Source organism: Engystomops pustulosus, chromosome 11 (genome assembly GCF_040894005.1).
Source record: "Engystomops pustulosus chromosome 11, aEngPut4.maternal, whole genome shotgun sequence".
Taxonomy (NCBI): domain Eukaryota; kingdom Metazoa; phylum Chordata; class Amphibia; order Anura; family Leptodactylidae; genus Engystomops; species Engystomops pustulosus.
In genome coordinates, this window is record NC_092421.1 from 51494218 (window position 1) to 51517389 (window position 23172).

At 43.7% G+C, this 23172-nt stretch overlaps 1 protein-coding gene across 3 annotated transcripts in view; it reads right to left on the reverse strand.

Annotated features, from left to right (window-relative positions):
• PLPP4 (phospholipid phosphatase 4) overlaps positions 1-23172 on the reverse strand; it is a 106921-nt gene that overhangs the window by 71570 nt on the left and 12179 nt on the right. The window contains exon 1 of one of the 3 annotated variants that reach the window (XM_072131027.1): positions 21971-22055. The exons of the other annotated variants lie outside the window; for them this stretch is intronic. The gene's annotated coding sequence lies outside the window, so the exon portion shown is untranslated. Of the gene's footprint in view, positions 1-21970; positions 22056-23172 lie in introns of those variants that run through there. 3 annotated transcript variants of the gene reach the window in all.

Here is a 23172-nt window from a genome sequence, read left to right on the forward strand (position 1 = left end):
ACCAGAGAGAACGAAAGAGAAAGATCGAGAGAGAACGAAAGAGAAAGAACGAGAGAGAACGAAAGAGAAAGAACGAGAGAGAACGAAAGAGAAAGAACGAGAGAGAACGAAAGAGAAAGAACGAGAGAGAACGAAAGAGAAAGAACGAGAGAGAACGAAAGAGAAAGAACGAGAGAGAACGAAAGAGAAAGAACGAGAGAGAACGAAAGAGAAAGAACGAGAGAGAACGAAAGAGAAAGAACGAGAGAGAACGAAAGAGAAAGAACGAGAGAGAACGAAAGAGAAAGAACGAGAGAGAACGAAAGAGAAAGAACGAGAGAGAACGAAAGAGAAAGAACGAGAGAGAACGAAAGAGAAAGAACGAGAGAGAACGAAAGAGAAAGAACGAGAGAGAACGAAAGAGAAAAAACGAGAGAGAACGAAAGGAGAAAAAGTCGCTACTGGCTAGTCGCTACTAGGTGCATTATTAGTTCTGGCTACTGGTGGACTTATACTACTGAGATTACCTGTCCTGTGATTTGTTAGTTCTCCGGTGAGGGGCAGCTGCACAGAGACTTTTTGAAAGGAGTTTGTCTTTGTTATTCGGAAGTATTGATGTGCAGAACTTGGTTTTTGTGTTGTATTTATGTACAAAGCTTGTTTCTGGTGGTGTATGTGTTCTATCCAACTTCTAGATCAATGCATGATCCATGAGCCATGGTACACGACTGACAAAGTAGAAAGCCAGTTTAAAAAATTTGAATCCCAACCCTGGTTGGACTTCCACCAATCAAGCTGTTATCAAACTTGGATCAACCCCTTTAAGACAACTTGCTGATAAAAGGTAGTCATACAGATTAAAGTATAGTGCTGGAAGCATTAAGCAAAACTTTGTGAAGGTGGCTGAACCCATATCGAATGGCAGAAGCTTTTAAATAAATGGCAATCCACCCCACCTGAATAAATCAAAAGAAGGGACTAAATGGTTTTTTGGACAGTAGACATCCTAGGACGCACAGAGTGTCATCCATCCCCAAAGCACTTGCATGTCATTCCAAATACCACCCAGAGAAATCACATTTTGGGGTATGTATGGCTGAGCATTTCAAGTGAGAAGACAGCGTCTTTTCTGAACACTTGTCATAAAAGATGTATGCTTCAGAATTCGGCTATGCTGGTTTATGGATCACAGAGTTTATGGATTCACTCAACACAATATCCAGGTGAGCGATCTACATTAAATGGCAGGCATCGGACTAGAGAAAATGTCTTTTGCCGCCCGTCTGGCAATAAAAAGGAAATCAATGCAAACAAGAGTAGTATTTTTCTCCACAGAGAAGAAACTATAAAACAAAACATCTAATTGGTGTCTGTAAATGAGTACAAGAATTCTCCAAGGCTTCTCCTAATGCTAGCGGAAACTGGCACACACTTTACTATTACTAATGGAATTAAACAAATGGCTGACTACAATAGGATCACTGACTACTATGGCGCTATGCACCTATTATTGCTATGCTAATAATACATAGGGGACAATGAAGGTGGGTGCTTTAACCATTCATCAGTGGGGGCCCCAGACTATATGAGGATTGTACCCACTAATCAGTCTTAATTTTTTTTAGTATTATTAAATAACAAAATGTATCTTATATGGCCGGATTACAGTGTTTGGGTTGAGTCTTTGTAAAGGGCTAACACTTACCTCATACTAGAAAAATGATGTTATATGCACACCCTTGATCCAATCAGGGAGGAGGCTGCTACCCCTCTAGTGTTCAGGGGGTATCTTTATAAAGGGCCAAGACTTATCTGGCCATATGAATTACATTTTGCAAGTTTAATAGTGCTCTAGCTGGTGACAGGTTCCCTTTAAAGCATCTGATGCTTACTGCTTTGATATGGTACATTAACCAAACTTATTACGTTGATATGGTACCAGAACCAAGTATATTGGGGGAGATTTATCAGAAGCCTTTGAGGTAAAACTGTTATAGTTGCTCATGGCAACCAATCAGAGCTCTTCTTTAATTTTATAAACAGAGGTTGGAAAGTGACAGAAGAGCTCTGATTGGTTGCTATAGGCAACCAGAACAGGTCTGCTCTCAGACACTTCTGGTAAATCTCCTCTTTAGTATATAAATACAGTATCTGAACCAAGCTTACTATTGCTGTATAGATTCAGGATAAAATCAAAATCATACACACAGACACACTATCCTACATATGACCTCTAAGGTCTTTTAATCTCTAGTTACGTCTATGTTGGTAGCTGATATTACAGTTCTATTTATGGACTTGTATTAGGACCCCTATAGAGATGTCAGATACACCTCTGTATCCACGCATTTCATTTCATAGAGGTTTATTTATGTCACATGGTGCAAATACCCCCCAAAGAAAATCCTGAGGGGACATTAGCATTATATGACTTGTGAACATTATTGACCCTGTAGGCATCAAGACAATCATAATCAGAAATATATATCTCTTTCTGGAAAGAAATCACCTAGTGCTGGATAAAGTAGAAAAACTAGATAAATATTTAAAGAAATTAACAAAATGCAAAGTGTTAGGTGATTCATGTTCTAAAATGTATCTATGCTCTTGTATTATGTTATCAATCAGCCAGCAGGACCAGCAAGGCAATGGACAGTTTTCAGATTTTCAAATTTGTAAAAAAGATATACAGTATGTTTCACATGGGTGTAAAATGTGTGACTGTTTGTTCAAGTCTAAAGGATGCTCAGACTGTTTTTGTCTATAGAGTGTAGTGATCTTTTAGAAGGGTTGTCCTAAGTATCTAGAGGATATGAAATAACTAGCCGATCAGGGAGGGTCCCCACCAATCAGGAGAGCTAAAAGTTTTCAGCCATCTAGGTGGGAGCCCCAGCACTTGGGAAGTCCCCTTTAAGGAAATCCACACCTGCAATCTACTTTTTTTTTAGTAGATCCAGAGGTAGGTACCTGATGTCCGCATGTGCAGTTTTTATTTCATCTTAACTTGCCTGTTGGTTTTTATGCAAAATTACCTGCAGAGGCTACATGGATTGTGGAGTTGCTTGTGTAAGATCCCAGGGGTAAGGCAACTCCACTTCCAGATCCTCCTCCTCCTCACATGGCCGTGCCTCTTGTGTAGTTACTCCTGGTGCATTGTGTCTCAGTGAAGCTGGCAGGGGACCAGGAGCTTCGGCATAGGAGTTTCCCTCTACCAGGCTACTCGGAGAGTGGAGTGGGCTTAGACCTAGGAGCTCACAGTGACTACTCCATGTCGTGATTAGCTTCTACAGGTAATTTGCACATCAGTACAATAATGTTCAGAAACCGATAGGCAGGTTTACAAAATAAAATGAAAACAGTAGATCCAGGATAAGATTCTCAATGTCTGCCTCAACCATGTACAAAGAAAAGTAGATCCTAGCCCAGTGATGGTGAACCTTTTAGAGCCTGAGTGCCCAAACTTCAACCAAAAGCCACTTATTGCAAAGTGCCAGTGCTGCAATTTAAGCAGTAATTTAATTCTCCTTGTTCTTCGACAACTTTCAATCGTTCAGCCTCCTAAAGACACCAACGCAGTTGAAAGGAGGAAGGCAAATTCCCATATCATTGTAGGAAGACTTTTTGAGTCCTGTCTAGTGAAGTTTATGCTGGGGTGATGGCCAGGGTGCCCACACAGAGGGCTCTGAGTGCCGCCTCTGGCACCAGTGCCATAGGTTCACCACCACCGTCCTAGATGATAGATTTCCTTTGAGAGCAGTCTGCAGAATCTACTTCATGAAGCTGTCTGAGGAAATACTCCTAGCTTGCTAGTGTGGTGCCTAGGAGATCTGCAATTGCTTGCTAGTGCCTGTGTTTTAACCCTTGGCCTGTATTTTGGACTTAATCTGCCCCACCAATAGCCCGGACTTGCAACGGCCCTGAATTTTTGCTTCTTTGATCTTTGATAACGCAGACCATCTACCTGCCTTGACCTCAGATTGCCCACTGACTACTTCACTGCCTGACCCTGTCGATCCTGTTTTCATGAATGATAGGACTATTTCACATTGTAAAATGGACAATAAATATAATTTGTGTCTCTAGGATGGAGTCAAGTCATACAGGAAGCCCCCACGATGTGCTTTGGTGCACGTTACTACTAGATTTTTAAACCGGTTATTTGGTTTTTTTTCCACACGTAACAATATGTTCCAGTAAAATGAAAACTCTGTATTCAAAATAAAAAGAGTTCAATGATATTAGTAATGACTTTCATGGGAAATGAAATCACAAATTGAATTACTTCATTTGAGGCAGAATCAAGATTCCTAGAATTAAATACCGTATAAAAGAATCAGTCTCAAACAAAGACACACACAGAGCAAACCACAAGCTGACCCGCCCTGCTGTACCGGGGATCTGGTCTACACCGTAACGACAAGTCCTCCCCTCAACACCAGAATCCTGGCCATAAAGGTTACCTGGCTTTGAAACACACTGCGAGGGAGATTTATCATCAAGTTTCTGATGTAAAACTGGTCTAGATGCCCATGGAAACCAATCAGAGCTCAGCTTTAATTTTATAAAAAAAAATAAAACTGTGGGAAAATGAAAGCAATACCCTGTATTGCAGGGTATTAGCAGTGTCAGTCTATGCATAAGTTGGCACTGTGCCAGTAAGAAGATGTCACAGACGCCATCTTACTGGCAGTGCCTGCAGGCAGTGCTGGGGACCAGATCGGACCCCAGCAATTCCATTACACTGGGGTGCCGGCTATCAGTCACAGCCGGCACCCCGTGTTTTCCAATGCCGGTTCAGCTCATCAATATATCGGACGCAGAGTGGGAAGGGGTTAAATTAGACGGAACTGGCCATGTTGTTGATGGATATGAAGAGCTTGGTTAAAGGAAGTGTAGTTTAGTGGAGCCAAGTGGGACCAAAGGATAGGTCATGTTGGATTTCAAAATATGGTCTTCTTTTGTTCACAAGGCAGACCGGTTAACTGGCAGCTGTATATTTTACAATTTAGGACTGACTGTGCATGTGTATAGGGGGTAATATGTTTGAGTGATCGCATACCACCACAGACGGAAACACTATGGCTCACATTAGTAGTGTAGAGTGTGCAGTGTGAGGCAGGTTCATAATATGTGTCACACATTCTTCATGAATCTGGTGCCCACTAAACTGCTCTGGCAAAAGGTAAATTTTTTTTCTGGCTTTGTTCATGGTGCAGAATTGTGGCACAGACAGAATTGCCGCACGTCAAACAGAATTGAGGCGCACATTTTTCTGTCCTGTCGGACAGAGCAGCCCCGACATAAAACTGGCGGAGACACTTTATAAACACATGTGTGAGCATTTGCACATTCTTTCTAGTGCAAAGGCGGACAGAAAACTGGCGCAATTAATAAATGTGGCCTTATGTTTTCCTGCTAAGGGACCCCAAATATCTTGTCTGCCAAATAAGACAGCAGTAAAAAAGTGCATGGGGTCCAGATTCTTAATTCAAGGGGTTTTATCACCAGGATGAGTAATAATAGTCAGATCACTGAGGAGGTCAATCCTATGGGATTTTCGATGATTGATCCAACCAAAAAGTAAAGGATTTCTGGTATAGACCATCCTGTAAGATGTTCAGGACTTGTCCCATGCTCTATTGCCTTTTATGGGACATTTAAATTCTCTACCATTTGTTTTCATGCATCGTGAACCAAACATACCTTGAGAATGCTGTAGCTACACTGATGCAGAAACGTATCTGGTTTAAACCCCGAATTCATAGTATCATAGTATATAAGGCTGGAAAAAGACACAAGTCCATCAAGTCCAACCTTTAAGAATTAAATAAATGTGTTATCCCCATAACCCGTGATATTTTTTCTCTCCAGAAAGTCATCCAGGCCTCTCTTGAACCTGTACATAGAGTCCGCCATAACAACCTCCTGCGGCAGAGAGTTCCACAGTCTCACTGCTCTTACAGTAAAGAACCTTTGTCTATGTTGATGGTAGAATCGCCTCTCCTGCTGGCGCAGAGGATGCCCCCTTGTCCTGGTCACAGGCCTAGGTATAAAAAGATCTTTGGAGAGATCAGGTATTTGTACATTGTAATGAATTTAGTTGGTTTAGCTGAAAAAACAATTATAAAATTATGAAAATGAGGCTCTGGCGCTCCTGTGGCTTCCCTGGCACTCCCATCTTACCCCAATTATGCAATGCTTCAGAGAACGCTGTATTCACGCGGTTGTCCCTGACAGACAGAAGTAATCAATCACTGCACCATCCCCCCAGCTGCTGAGCAAGAGTCATCCAGCTCATATTGATTAGTCCTGTCTGGACAGTTCAGGAAGTTCTTTGTAATGGCATCCAGCATGCACCCAGCTTTCCCTAGGTCCCGAATTGTAGAATTGTTTTTTGTGCAAAACTACAGCATTCTCAAGGTATGTTTGGTTCACAATGCATGAAAACAAATGGTAGATTTCCTTTGAGGCTCTGCATCTACAACCTACAGGTCAAGTTTTAGAGATCTATTCACCCGAAATTTTCTGTTGTGAATAATATTACTAAAAACGCACAAAAGTACTTTTTTTCCTGTAGAAGTCACACATCGCTCTAACCAAGCCACTGGAATTGCAATCTTTCCCTTTAATCCATCTCTTCTCCTACATTGCATTTTGTCTCAGAACAGAATGTATGTTTGGTTACACAATACCTAGATAGATTGCAGAAAAAGTATTATCCATCTGTTAAGGGGAGTTTGTCATGCACAAGAAATGGATTGCTAGCAGCTCCTAATGAAACTGAACAAAGGGCTAGAATGAATATGTCAGAGTCATATCTCTCCTCTCACCGACAAGGGAAACGCAATTAGATATGAATATTATTTCACCTCCCAGATATGGCAGCGGCAACGCTCCAGGCCCTGGGAGGAATCAGAGAGTAATACTATCCGTGACTAACAGAGGCTTCTGTAGAACTACAGGAAGAACAATGATGCATGTGTATTCCTAGATATAAAGGTTTCTAGTACTCCTATGATAACGGACATTTGTCTTTGTTACAGTAATTGTCTCAGTCATGCTCAGAAAGAGAACTCACTGGCACTTACCTATTGATATACATTCTTATATGGTGACACATAAACCAATATACTTAGACTTCGGAAAGTCATATATACAACATTACTTAAAGGGGTTTTCCCCGCGGGAGAAAATTCTTACATTTCAATCCCCCAGTGAGGCTAACACAATAAAGATCATTTTAACCCCTTACTTTACAATTTTACTTAGTTTTATCACTCTCTATGGTGCCCAGTGAAAAATCCCAGGGTGTGGGCGGGGACTCTCTAGAAAGAGAGTAAGTAAATGTACTCCATTATGACCCATCTAGTTCTGTGGGGTGACAATGTCGTTACATTATCAAGGTACAAGGTGTAAATACACTTTCATCTGGCTTCTGTACTAACACACTCACACATAGAGAGAGATGAGACAGATCAGAGATGCATGAGATCCATTAGACTACACACACAGCACTGCTACATCTGTGTTCTCACAGATCTGTACCTGCCTCCCCCTTCCCCAGGATTACTTATCTCCTTGTAGCTTGTAGTTTGCAGCTTGTCTCTCCTCACAATCTCCTGCCAGGAAGTGAATCTGTATCTGTGAGCAGAAACATCTCCCAACACTCTTATCACATTTACTGCACGGTAGTTTAACCCGTTAGGGACTCTTTTTTTTCATTTTTCACTCCCCACCTTAAAAAATCTAACTTTTTTATTTTTCCATGTAAAGAGCTCTGTTTGGGCTTGTTTTCTGCGTAACAAACTGCACTTCATAGTGATGGTATTTATCATTCCATGTTGTGTACTGGGAAGCGGGAAAAAAAAATTCAGAATGCAGTGAAAATTATGAAAAAGCACCATTTTCTTGTGGGCTTGGATTTTACAGCTTTCACTGAGCGCCCCAAATCACAAGTCTACTTCATTCTCTGGTTCGGTACAATAACGAGGATACCAAATGTGTATAGGTTTTATAATGTTTTCATACATTTAAAACCTTCTGTACAAAAAAAAAAAAAAAAATTCTTCATTTTGCCATGTTCTGGCATCATTAACTTTTTCATACTTCAGTGCAAGGAGCTGTGGGTGGTGTCATTTTTTGCGACTTTTGACAACGTTTTTTAATGCTATCATTTTGAGGACTGTATGGCCTTTTTATCACTTTTTTTTGGATTTTTTTTTTCAAAATGGCAAACAAGTGGGCTTTTGACTTTGGGCGGCAGTTTCCGTTACAGGGTCAAACGTCATGGGAAAAAAAAAAAATTAAATCGCTCATATATTTTGATAGATCGGACATTTTAAGATGCGACAATACCTATTGTGTTTATGATTTTTACTGTTTATTTATATTTATATCAGTTCTAGGGAAAGGGGGGCGATTTAAACTTTTACTTTTTTTACTATTCTTTTCAGAATTTTTTAAAATTCTTTTTTACCATTATTTTAGATCCTCCAGGGTACTTTAACCCTGCAGGGTCCGATTGCTAATACTATATACTGCAATACTACTATATTGCAGTATATAGCCATTTTACTATGATTTCTAATAGCCTGCTATCTGCTGGCTATTAAAAATCATTGTACATGGCAAGCCTATAAGTCTCAATGAGACTGTAGGCTGCCATAGTAATCGATCGCCGCCCTCCAATGACGTCACAGGAGGTGTCGATCGGCCATCCAAGATGGCGGCACACATATAACGGTTAGTTAGGTGCCGCGGTCGGGTTCAGCTGGTGGGCATCAGCTGTGTCATACAGCCGTCAGCCGCTGTGTATGGAGAGAGCTCAGCTTGTGAGTTCGATAAAGTTTGTCCTCGGTCGCAAATGTGTTAAGGATCATAATTCCTTACCCCTCCTCTCTGCATGGAGATTTTTGATACACCTCCCTCTGAGACTATAGAGGAAAACACAGTTGCAAGGTTACAGCATTTCCATCACACATGCATGTTTAGCTGGTGACAGATTCCTATAGTCTATGCCAGTGATGGCGAACCTTTTAGAGACAAAGTGCCCAAAATGCAAACCCGACCCACTTATTTATTGCAAAGTGCCAACACAGCAATTCTAGCATTACATTATTAAAATCTTCTTGCTCCGTGCTATACAGCTATATGCAGATTTCAGCGGTCCGGAGGACACCAATATCGTTGACAGAAAGTTGGAAAATTCAGATTGCTATTGGAACTTCCCTTGACAACCAACTGAACAGGAAGAATTGTGTGGCCAAGAGCAGGAGCTTCAGTGGCTCCAATGATAATCTGACCCTGTCCACACCTTCTCTTCCTGCAGTCTCAGACCCAGGGTGGTTCACGTCCAGGGCTACCTGGGCCTGCAGTAGGATCCCTCAAGTCCTGTTTGGTGAATTCTAAGCTGGGGCAACAGCCTGAGTGCCCACTGAGAGGGCTCAGAGTGCCACCTCTGGCACCCGTGCCATAGGTTCGCCAACACTGGTCTATGCTATGCCAATTTTTTAAAAAAGGCCTTCATCAGCATTACAAATCATTTCAATACTTTAAATAAACCTAATTCACATTACTGGGTTTCCCAACAGCATGTGGTGCGTCCCAGGGAACTCACTATTCCTTGATTCTACAAAATTATCACACATGTCAAATTACAAAAACTATGGGTGGCGCAAAAAATTTACACAGCTTCCAACACCTAATGTAATGTAATGCCCGTTTTAGTGCTTTAAAAATAATTTGCTAGCCCTGGCCAAGGAATATTTACCCCTCAATCCCCTCGGTAACGACAAGGAGTCTTACCATTGTGTATAATGTGCACACACACACAGACAGCTCTGTGGGAGAGGGTAATGATTGGACTCAGTTTCAGACTGATTTTCTCTGGTGGGCCTAAGGAAACCCAATCTGGGGGCCCACTCTTCATTATCCCCCAGGAAATATACTCCCTCTAAACTGTGTTGTTTTCCTATGGACCTCTGGGGTTCAGTATTGGGTTGAGCCAGGGCCCCACGGGGGATCCTCTGGTAATCTGGTGGCCCAGTCCGACACCGATTGGATTCTAGTCCCTTTGCAGCACGGGCGGCTATTTTTATACAGCGTTCCAGCATTTGTAGATTAAACGGGTTTAAAATAAAATAACCAACATTTACCCCCAAAATAAGATATGTATAAAGTTGAGACATGTTTTATAGATGGGAATGTTTCTTCCAACATACATTTAATGGCCGTACAACCCCTTTAATTGGTAAAGTAAAACCAGTAAGCTAAAGCTACAGCCTATGGGAGAATCTTGGAATAGCTTATCAGACCACTAACATAAAAAAGATCATTCTCCACTTTATGAAAATAAGAAAATAAAATGCAGATATTAAATCTATAATTGCCCATTTGATCTCCCAGCCTCCAAGCAACTAGAAGTGAAGATCTAAAATGGCAATTGCTTGCGACCGGAGGGAACTGTTCTGTGTCACACAAACCTAATTACACATTGGCTGGTCCTGTGTAGTCATCTGCAGCAGAGAACATTATTACAGAGTAAAAGGATTATCTGACCCGACCAGATCTCTCAACCCCCGCTGTATGACGCAGTGAGAGCCACGAGGCCCAGGTGACCTAACACTCATAGCCATCAGTAAATCAACCGTGTTTCCAGATAAGAGATTAAAGGAGTTGACCACTTTACCTCATGTATTTTGTAATGTGTGTGTAAGTGTGAGGGGCAGGATATTAGGGAATTTACCAAAATACATCTATTAACCCCTTCCCGGGTCCCGGTGCATGGAGAGGGCTCGCGGGCCGAGCCCTCTCCATAGCCGGTAAGTCTTTGCTGCATATTGCAGCAAAGGCTTACCGGTAACACCCGCGATCGGTGCTAGCACCGATCGCGGGTGCTTTCACCGCGATCGCTTCCGGCAATGCTGCCGGAGGCTTCAAAAAGATGGCGCCGCATGGGCGCCGCCATCTTGGCGGGGAGCGGTGATCCGTTGCCATGACAGCATCGGGCCTCACGAAGGCCCGAAGCTGTCTTGTTTTAACCTATTCATTACAATGTGCTACCAGCACATTGTAATGAATGAGGAGTAAAATCCCCATATACTGCCATATTGCAGTATGGCAGTATATGGTAGGATCGATCAGACAACCTAGGGTTAAAGTACCCTAGGGAGTCTGAAAAATAGTTAAAGTAAAAAAAAGTTAAAAAAAAAAAAAATTATATTAAAAAAACCTAAAAATTCAAATCACCCCCCTTTCCCTAGAACTGATATTAATATTAATAAACAGTAAAAATCATATGTCCGATCTATCAAAATATTATAACGGTTTTTCACTGCGCTTAACCCCGTAACGGAAAATAGCGTCCAAAGTCAAAAATGACATTTTTTTGCCATTTTGGAAAATATAAAAAAATTAATAAAAAGTGATCAAAAGGTAGCACAGTCCTAACAATGATAGCAATGAAAACGGCATCAAAAGTCGCAAAAAATGACACCACCCACAGCTTCGTACACCAAAGTATGAAAAAGTTATTAGCGCCAGAAGATGGCAAAATCAAAAAAAAAATTTTTGTACAGGAGGTTTTAATTTTTTTAAATGTATGAAAACATTATAAAACCTGTACAAATGTGGTATCCCTGTGATCGTAGCAACCCAAAGAATAAAGTAAACATGTCATTTGGGACGCAGAGTGAAAGCTGTGAAATCCAAGCCCACAAGAAAACGTCGCAAATGTGTTTTTTCACCATTTTCACTGCATTTGGAATTTTTTTCCCGCTTCCCAGTATGCGCCATGGAATATTAAATACCGTCACTACGAAGTGCAATTTGTTACGCAGAAAATAAGCCATAACAGAGCTCTTTATGTGGAAAAATAAAAAAGTTATAGATTTTTGAAGGTGGGGTGTGAAAAATGGAAGTGAAAAAACTAAAAAAGGCCAAGTCGTTAAGGGGTTAATAGTTCTGCTCTGCTTTGTTGATATATATGTAAAGAGACTAGAGATGAGCGAACATACTCGTCCGAGCTCGAAACTGCTCGTTGCTCGGACGAATACTTCGCCCGCTCGAGAAAATGGCATCTCCCGCCGTTTTGCTTTTTGGCGGCCAGAAACAGAGCCAATCACAAGCCAGGAGACTCTGCACTCCACCCAGCATAACGTGGTACCCTTACACGTCGATAGCAGTGGTTGGCTGGCCTGATCAGGTGACCCTGGAATAGACTAGCCCCTGCCTGCGCTGCTCGGATCATTCTGTGTCTGGATGCCGCTAGGGAGAGAGCTGCTGCTGGTCAGGGAAAGCGTTAGGCTGTTCTATTAGAATAGTGTTAGGCAGGAGTGATTCTACAAGAACCCAACAGCCCTTCTTAGGGCTACAATAACGTTATACTTTTTTTTTTTGTTTATTTGCTTGTGGCTGGGCTTGCTGGCACTAGTAGCGCAGCTAGTACCATATTGTGAGGAATTTGCAGGGGGACTTGCTACCGTTGTGTTTAGCTCTTAGTGACACACATATCCACCTCAAACACCAAAGTGGGACAATTTATTAGGGGTTTGAGTAGAATTAGGCAGAGTCTGCTGATTTTTTTTTTTTAGCTGTATTTCATTTTATAGCTCAAACTCCTCTTGCAAAGCACAAAATCCAGTTGTGTGCTGTCAGTGTAGGTTAGAAACTAGCCATAGCAATAGGATAGCATCGTTTTATAAAAAAAAATAAAAAACGAAAAAAAAAATAAACACAAAAAAAATTTTTTTTTCAAGTTTACACTTTAATTTGGAAAATGTTTAACCCGAGGGCTAGGGGTAGAGGACGAGGGCGTGGACGTGGGCGTCCAACTACTGCAGGGGTCAGAGGCCGTGGTCCTGGGCGGGGTGAGACACCACCTGCTGATGGGGGAGCAGGGGAACGCCGCAGAGGTACACTCCCTAGGTTCATCATGTCTCAAGTTACTGGGACTCGTGGTAGAGCACTGTTGAGGCCAGAACAGTGCGAAGAGGTGATGTCGTGGATTGCAGACAATGCTTCTAGCCATTTGTCCACCAGTCAGTCTTCCACGCAGTCCACCCATGTCACCGGAATCGGCACTCCTCCGGCTCCTCCACCTCAGCCTCCTTCCCCCCAGTCTGCCCCCTCCCACCAAAATTTGGCATTTGAACCGGCATACTCTGAGGAACTGTTTTCTGGACCCTTCCCACAGTCACAAACCACTTGTCCTGCTGCTGCTGAGCTATTTTCCGATGCCCAGATTTTCCACCAGTCGCAGTCTGTGGGTGATGATGACATTATTCACGTAGTGGAAGAAGTGTGTAAAGAGGTGTCGGACGATGAGGAGACACGGTTGTCAGACAGTGGTGAAGTTGTTGTCAGGGCAGGAAGTCCGAGGGGGGAGCAGACTGAGGGATCGGAGGATGATGAGGTGACAGACCCAAGCTGGGTTGATAGGCCGGGTGAACACAGTGCTTCTGAGACGGAGGCGAGTCCTATAGCAGAACAGGTTGGAAGAGGCAGTGGTGGGGCCAGACGGAGAGGCAGGGCCAGAGCTGGTGCATCAGCGCCAAATGTTGCCCGTAGTCAAGCTCCCGTGGCGAGGGCTATATTTTCAGAAGTCTGTAGGTTCTTTAAAAAAACACCGGATGACCGACGGACTGTGGTGTGCAACCTTTGCCAAACCAGGATCAGCAGGGGTTCCACCACTACTAGCTTAACTACCACCAGTATGCGCAGGCATCTGAATGCTCAACACCCCACTCAATGGCACCAAGCCCGTTCACCTCCGGCCGGGCACACCACTGCTCCTTCCCCTGTGTCATCTGCTAGTCAGCCCCCTGCCCAGGACCCCGGCCCAAACACCTCCCGTGCGAAAACCCCATCTTCGCCTCCACAATCCTCCACAGCATCCACCAGCGTTCAGCTCTCCATACCCCAGACGCTGGAGCGCAAAAGGAGGTATAGCGCAACCCACCCACACGCCCAAGCCCTCAATGTCCACATCTCCAAGTTGCTAAGCCTGGAGATGCTGCCCTATAGGCTGGTAGAGACCGAGGCCTTTCGAAACCTCATGGCGGCGGCCGCCCCTCGGTATTCGGTCCCCAGCCGCCACTACTTTTCCCGATGTGCCGTCCCAGCCCTGCACAAGCACGTGTCAGAGAACATCCTCCGTGCCCTGACCAACGCCGTTTCTGACAAGGTCCACCTGACCACGGACACGTGGACGAGTGCTGCCGGGCAGGGCCACTATATATCGCTGACGGCACATTGGGTTAACTTGGTGGAGGCTGGGACCGAGTCTGACCCTGGGGCTGGTCATATACTGCCGACGCCGAGGATTGCGGGGCCTACCTCGGTCCAGGTCTCAAAGGCCTTCTATGCCTCCTCCTCCTCCCACCCCTCCTCCACCTCCTCCTCTGAATTACCATCCGTGGGCATGGCGCCATCAGTCGGTAGCTCTAGGCACAGCAGCAGTGCCATCGCTAAGCGAAAGCAGGCGGTGCTCAAATTGCTGAGCCTAGGCGATAAAAGGCACACCGCCCAAGAGTTATTACAGGGCATCACGGCGCAGACTGATCTGTGGCTGGCACCGCTGAACCTGAAGCCAGGCATGGTTGTGTGTGACAACGGCCGTAAACCTGGTGGCAGCTCTGCAACTCGGCAGACTGACACATGTGCCATGCCTGGCCCATGTGTTAAATCTCATAGTTCAGAGTTTCCTCAAGACATACCCCAATCTGTCTGATTTGCTCACGAAGGTGCGCCGCATCTGTGCGCATTTCAGGAAGTCCAGCACAGATGCTGCCACTCTCAGGGCAGCGCAGCGCCGCCTCCAACTGCCCGCTCACCGACTGTTGTGCGACGTGCCCACGAGGTGGAATTCAACACTAACCATGTTATCCAGAGTTTACCAGCAGCGCAGAGCGATTGTAGACTGCCAGATGTCAACTTCCACCAGAACTGGTAGTCAGGTCAGTCAGCTTCCTCAAGTCTACAATGAGGAGTGGACGTGGATGTTTGATATCTGTCAGGTGCTGAGTAACTTTGAGGAGTCAACACAGATGGTCAGTGGTGATGCCGCCATCATCAGCCTCACCATCCCGCTGCTTGGCCTGTTGAAAAACTCTCTGGTCAGCATGAAGTCGGAAGCTTTGCGGGGGAAGAAGATTCCCTTGTTGATAGCCAAAGCACCCTTAGGTCTGTTTCTCAGCGCATATCGGAGGAGGTGGAGGAGGATGAGGAGGAAGAGGAGGAGAATGTTGGCGAGACAGAAGAGGGGACCATTGTTCAGTCCTTCACTGTTCAGCGTGTATGGGCAGAAGAAGCGGAGTTGGAGGAGGAGGAAATGGACAGTCAGGCCAGTGAGGGGAGTGAATTCTTGCGCGTTGGGACTCTGGCGCATATGGCAGATTTCATGCTAAGCTGCCTATCCCGTGACCCTCGCGTTCAAAGATTTTATTCCAGCACTGATTACTGGGTATTCACTCTCCTGGACCCACGGTACAAAATCTTTCCACTCTCATCCCTGGAGAGGAAAGGAGTGTGAGAATGCATGAATACCAGCAGGTCCTGGTGCACAAGCTGAAACAGTATTTCCCTTCTGACAGCGCTAGCAGCAGAGGGCGTACTTCTGCGGGACAAGTAGCGAGGGAGAGTAGGCGACCAGGCAGCTTGTCCAGCACTGGCAGGGGTACGCTTTACAAGGCCTTTGCCAGTTTTATGTCACCCCAGCAAGACACTGTCACCTGTCCCCAGTCTCGGCAGAGTAGGGCTGATCTTTACAGAAAGATGGTGAGGGAGTACGTAGCTGACCATACCATCGTCCTAAATGATCACACAGCTCCCTACAACTACTGGGTTTCAAAGCTGGACATGTGGCACGAACTGGCGCTGTACGCCTTGGAGGTTCTTGCCTGCCCTGCCGCTAGCGTGTTGTCCGAGCGGGTTTTCAGTGCAGCTGGTGGCATCATCACCGATAAGCGTACACGCCTGTCGACTGACAGCGCTGACAGGCTGACGCTTATCAAGATGAATAAAGTCTGGATTTCTCCGCATTTCCATTCTCCACCAGGTGAGTCCCGAGTCCCCCAGACTCGGCCGTGCAGCTGAAGGCCTGCGTTCTGCGCATGCGCAGAACGCAGGGGACCCGGACAAGGGCGCACAGCTACCAGGAGCTGCGCGCCGAAGATTACCTGATAGGCGGAGTAACATGGCTACTGGGGCGTGGAGTAGCCGCGACTAGTAGCCTCATGTCCGGCTACTCCACACCCCAGTAGCCGCATAAAAAATTTTGCATATACCTGCTATAAAGTTTTCTAAAAGACACCCGGGACATGAGGATTAGCCCAAATCGGGGTGGTAGGTTCCCTTTAAATGTTTATGATTTTTACTGTATATTTATATCAGTTCTAGAAAAAGGGGGTGAATTGAATTTTTATGTCTTATTTTTTTTTACCTTTTTAAAATTATTTTTCTTATCATTTTTCAGACCAGGCTTTGTATGACCCAAGTTTGTCATAATAACAGATCGCCTTCCCCTGATGACCTCACAGGGGATGGTGATCTAAACTAAGGCATTTACATGGTCACACCTGGCACCGACCCCGGGTGTTACCATTGGGCGTTTACTGCAATATGCAGCAAACACCCCACCTGGTACGGAAAGGGCATGCGCCTTGAAGGGGTGAAACCAAGAAGTATAAAAAGTTACTAAAAATGTCCTGTTCTTTAAAGCCTAGTCAGAGAGGGGTTAAGATGGGTTCATCCTGTAGGAGTGACACCAATGGATAAAATCTTAACTTCTTATCCCATTGAAAAAAAATATTAAAACTATTTTAATGTATATTAATAACCCCTATCCATGACTAAGGACGCCGTGAGCGTCTGAAACGCGTTGGATTCTTCCTTGCTGTTCCCATGTCTCTTTTAAAATGGTCTAAATAAAAATAAAGATATCGTTTTATGCTGCAATCTACCTGGATCTGAGCTGGATCATTCCTTTGGTTTCATATTAATAACCCCTCTAGTCAAAACTTGGTATGAAAAACAATCCGGTTCCACTATCAGACTCTGCATAGGCCACAGGTTCTTCTGTTATTGATTGGATCCATAGAATACGGCGCTGCTGTCTACTTCACCTTCGAGAAATCAATGGCAAAGAGCCTATAAGGAATGACCAAACCTGCTGAAACAATGAGCCGTGAATTTGGACATTAATCTAAGGGACAAGAAGTGCTTCTATTCCAAATAACCTGATTATGTGAAACTTGGTGAGAAAGACTGTGCTAAAGTGCACACTATTAAAGCAAAACGCTGGAATATCTGAAATCATAAAAAAATACTATAATGACATCCTAAATTACTTTAGGCAGCGCTGAAATTGAATTTTTCTGAACAACAATATTAATTTGGCTCAGAATTGCCCTAAACGATGGCACCGTAATTGGGTACACATGAGGAGAGAATACACAGAAGGGGCCACGGCTGGATTGATGCTGCTTGTTCATGGCTTCATGCATGGTCTCCTCCACTGCTGTAATCCTTGATGCCCAGTTTGTTGTGCCCAGCTGGCATTCATCTTATTTTGTTCCATGGAGTGAAATAGATCCTGTTCTCCAAGCTCAGTTTAAAGTGTAAGCAATTCTAACCATATCCATTAAATATTATGAAGCTTCTGCTCACAGACTTGTGAATAGTATGAAGCCAGACTGGAGAGCAACTCTGTGACTTCATCTCCTACTATGCCAAACCTAAGCAGTCAATTTAAATGAATGAATGGGGTTCCTTGCATTCTCAAGCTATGATAATAATTAAATATATATTAGGTTACAAAATAGTTTGCCTCCCAATTGTGTACTGCACTGTCTTCTTGGTTTTGACCCGCATTTGTAAGACTATTCTTCTACATTTGTATGTTTTTAGTCTGTGTTTTAATGTTGGTGCAGGAAGGGAACATTGACCAATTGTCACCTCCCGATTATGGTAGGATAAGTAGACAGATGGAGGTAATGGGTTGGGTGTAGCTTTAGGGCTCACGGTCTGTCCTTCCTTTTCTATTTTTGGGTATATTCTGAGAGCTGTTTCAGGGTCTGTGTTTCAAGCTGTTGATATTTTTATTTATTACAATGAGAGCCAGGCATTTTTTTTGAGTTACATGTTTAACAAAAAAAAAAAAAAAAAAAATATTTACATACATTTTGTAACATTTGTACCACAGCGCTATCCTCTGCCTGAGAAGGATGGCAAAAGACGTGCTGCTGGTTATGATTTTGTACTTAATTTACATTCTGTCCTGCAACAGTCTGAGCTCTGCTTTATTCCATTCCTAATTGATTTCTAACACACCTGTCCATCTCCTGTTAACTTAACTGTGATAGACAGATGCCTCATCCACTCACCCATCCATTCACATTTCTCCCATGCTGGTCTGGCAGTCGGTCCAATCACTCTCTGGACCAAGACTAGGTCATATCTGTCCAATTCGAGTGCTTTTCAGAAGTTTTCTTTGACACTTACTAGCTGTAACAATGTATCTGTGATGTGTACCTGTAAGCGTTTGAGCTGCATCCTGTTAAAACATCGGAGGTGGAGGGCTGTTGAATAAACAAACTACAGACATTATGGAGCCGCTCCTCTGTGGAGGGGCCGTAGGAGGAGTGGACGTTCAGCTCTTTGTAGTACACACATTTCCCAGGAGGAGGGGAGGTTAATTACCGTATATAGTACAGTGCGGCTTATATGTGAACCATACTTACACTTGAATTGTGCACAGGTCTGCCACCTGCTGGTCATTGATTCTCACAATGAGGTGCGCCTTATAATCCGGTGTGCCTTATATATGAACCTAGACCTTTTAGCAGGCATTTATTGATAGTGCACCTTATAATCCAGTGTGCCTTATAGTCCAAAAAATACTGTATTCACCCTCACCCGCCCATAGGCTGGGCCTCAGAGGAAGACAATGGGTGAAGCCTATACGAGCCGGGGGTTGTGGTGTGTGGACTTGCAGCATGGAAGAGGCTAGGACCTGCGACCAGGTCCTGGTACCAAACTAAGGATCATTTGGGACTAACACAGAAAGAAGATTCTATCCAGGACTCTCATTGTCAATGGACTACTTGAGCGATCGGAATTCGGACCCGGCGTTGGTTTACTGGGTGGCGCCCCTGGAAGTGATTGATTTTGTGGGCCATACTGGTCTGTTTATCAATGGATTTCAGTGCATGTACCCTCCTCGAGTCTCCGATTCCTGTCTGCCCTCTAATACTAATCCCATCACATTAGCGTTTTCGGGGCTCCTGTATTCTTTTACGTTTTGACCCTTGCCCACCTTCTGAATATAGTTTTTCTCCCGATTGTGTACTGCATTGTCCTGCATTTGTACAACTGTTCTTCTACATTAGTTGTCCTGTTTTTAGATTCATTGTTTTTATTTGGGTGCACCAGGGGCAGATCGAGCAATTGTCACCTACCGAGTAGGGCAAGACAGCTGGTTGGGTGTTGCTTTAGAGCTCACGGTCTATCCTTTCATTTCCATCTCTTTCTCTGTTCCCCAACAGCAGAATTACAACTATTTTATTTATATCAGGGTAGACAACATGGTAATTGCATTGTTTTATTGTTATTTTTTTTAACAAATTATTGCATAGAGTAAATGAAGATTTAAAAAAAAAAAAAAAAAAAAAAAAGTTGCTTTTAATTTTATCTAAGAAGCTTGAGCCTTAATCTATTTTCTTATATAATACACTGAAATAGTTCTCTGTTGAATTGTATTTCTGTATATCTGTCAGTTTCGAGAGGAACAATAGAGAAATGCCACAATTTCATAATGGTTATAGAAAAAAAAAAATTTATTTTAATAATAAATTAAAAAAGGAACTTGCAACCAGATTTGGGATGAAATGTCTTTTCTAGAATTCCCTCTTTTATGTGAAATCTCATGCTGGTGTCATATTAAATAGGTTTTTCCTAATTTCAGAGTACATTGAGAGAAGTGGCAGGAGGACAACAGAATGGTAAATATGTGGAGTACATATCCCAATATACGCAGATGTAAATCTGACAAAAAAAAAAAACTGTACTGTAGTTGACCTGCACATGGATTAGCCATGTTGTAATATAATAATAGGATGTAGGTTTCATCATCTGTCTTCATATTTATTGGATGTTATCATGAGTTTGTGAATTGGGCATAAAATAATGTTTTAATGACTAAGCGGTAGACTAACATCACCGACTGCTCTGCGTAGACCCTGTTACTTAATTATTCATCAGCTGGGAGGACGTCAATAGGTAACAGGATAAATGAGAAGAAACTAGTAAATGCCAAAGATCATGGACTGATATGTATATAGCGTAGGGATGGCAGTAGGTGATCTCTGGAGGGATCATTTATACAATGAAATACAGTACAGATATGATAAGGACACATCTTATCCACATTGTATTACTAATGGGCCCACCAACTATCCAGGGGAGGAGAAGCTGGGCCCCATGGCATATTTTTGCCCTCTACCCCCCCCAAAAAAAAAAAATAATATATATATATATATATATATATATATATATATATATATATATATATACACACACACACACATTTGTAAGCACGTTTATAAAATCACTTGCATTTTTAAACTTATATAGACACACAAAAAGTTCTACACTCATATTTACACACATATATATACTCTCACCGGCCACTTTATTAGGTACACCATGCTAGTAACGGGTTGGGCCCCCTTTTGCCTTCAGAACTGCCTCAATTCTTCGTGGCATAGATTCAACAAGGTGCTGGAAGCATTCCTCAGAGATTTTGGTCCATATTGACATGATGGCATCACACAGCTGCCGCAGATTTGTCGGCTGCACATCCATGATGCGAATCTCCCGTTCCACCACATCCCAAAGATGCTCTATTGGATTGAGATCTGGTGACTGTGGAGGCCATTTGAGTACAGTGAACTCATTGTCATGTTCAAGAAACCAGTCTGAGATGATTCCAGCTTTATGACATGGCGCATTATCCTGCTGAAAGTAGCCATCAGATGTTGGGTACATTGTGGTCATAAAGGGATGGACATGGTCAGCAACAATACTCAGGTAGGTTGTGGCGTTGCAACGATGCTCAATTGGTACCAAGGGGCCCAAAGAGTGCCAAGAAAATATTCCCCACACCATGACACCACAACCACCAGCCTGAACCGTTGATACAAGGCAGGATGGATCCATGCTTTCATGTTGTTGACGCCAAATTCTGACCCTACCATCTGAATGTCGCAGCAGAAATCGAGACTCATCAGACCAGGCAACGTTTTTCCAATCTTCTACTGTCCAATTTCGATGAGCTTGTGCAAATTGTATCCTCAGTTTCCTGTTCTTAGCTGAAAGTGACACCCGGTGTGGTCTTCTGCTGCTGTAGCCCATCTGCCTCAAAGTTCGACGTACTGTGCGTTCAGAGATGCTCTTCTGCCTACCTTGGTTGTAATGGGTGGCGATTTGAGTCACTGTTGCCTTTCTATCAGCTCGAACCAGTCTGCCCATTCTCCTCTGACCTCTGGCATCAACAAGGCATTTCCGCCCACAGAACTGCCGCTCACTGGATGTTTTTTCTTTTTCGGATCATTCTCTGTAAACCCTAGAGATGGTTGTGCGTGAAAATCCCAGTAGATCAGCAGTTTTGAAATACTCAGACCAGCCCTTCTGGCACCAACAACCATGCCACGTTCAAAGGCACTCAAATCACCTTTGCCGCCATGTGATTGGCTGGTTAGAAATTAAGTGTTAACGAGCAGTTGGACAGGTGTACCTAATAAAGTGGCCGGTGAGTGTGTGAGATATATATATATATACACACACACACACACACACACACACACACACACACACACATTACCATACACAAATACAGTATAAAAACCAGACACATCCATACATTTGTGTACACATATGAATGTACTCAAAGTCAGGCAGCCGTCTTATCCAGGGACTACTGGTAGTAGCTGCTTACCACATGGAGGAAGTAGACAACAGGAAGTAGCGATGACCGATTCCTAGTCCTTCCGTTCCTACCCCATTTTCTATCTGAGCTTCTGGTTCACATGGTTACTGTTGAAGATGTGCACTGTTATATACATATTATGCTGTACAATGTGGATAACAGAGGTCGCACTAACATATTTCTAGAAGGGTAATAATACTCCTCTTACTATTTTTGAGGAGTATTTTTAGCCGGGAAGGAGTATGAAATTTTCAGTAATACAAATATATAACTCATAGCTGTATATAATGTTGATAGACGCTAATTATATAAGAAAATCATGTGTCAGTATCTTCTGTGTTTAAATAGCAAATGGAGGCAGTTGTAGTGATGTTACATCATGCATTGACCAAACTGGAGCTGACGCCCCCAACCACAGTCGGCGAGACCTCCCACCACCAGACTGTGGCTAACGCCGCTGACACCAAACGTCCAGACTGCGGCTAACGCACAATGTATCCCTCTCCCCATGTGACCAGACTGTGGCAGCCGCCGCCGAGCTCCAGTGTCCAGACTGCAGCCGACACTGCAAATCCATGATAGTTGCTTTGTAAAATGATTTTTTTTAAAAGAAATTTTGGTTTATTTTTTTGGTGTCTGTGTTGGGGGGGGGGGGTAGGGTTTTTTTTAGGTTTTTTATTAATTGAATTTGTGTCTGTCATTTTTTACGTGTTTTTACTGTTTATGCATTCCTGTTTCACATACACCTCATGCCACCTCAGCACCCGCCAGACACGCAGTCCCACATAACCTATACCTCATGCCACCTCAGCACCAGACATGTAGTCCCACGTAACACACACCTGCCACCTCAGCACCCGCCAGACATGCAGACCTATGTAAAATACACCTCATGCCAACTCAGCACCTGCAAGACATGTAGTCCCATGAAACATACAGGTCTTCCCTGACCTTATCACATCCACTCCTGTCAGGCCCCCTCACCTCCAAACACTTGTATGCACACAGTACCTGTACACGTTCTACTTGCAGGCAGCCATTACAGCTCTACTTCCTGTGAGGAGACTGCGTAGTAAGCCACGCCCCTTTCCAGGAGGCTCCGCCCCCTCTCGTGACATCACGGCTACCCGGAGCAGCTCCATTCTAGAAGCTACCAGCGCTGTAGTGTGAGCTGAGCAGTGCCGGCCCGCGCGGTGCCAGTGTAATGTCCT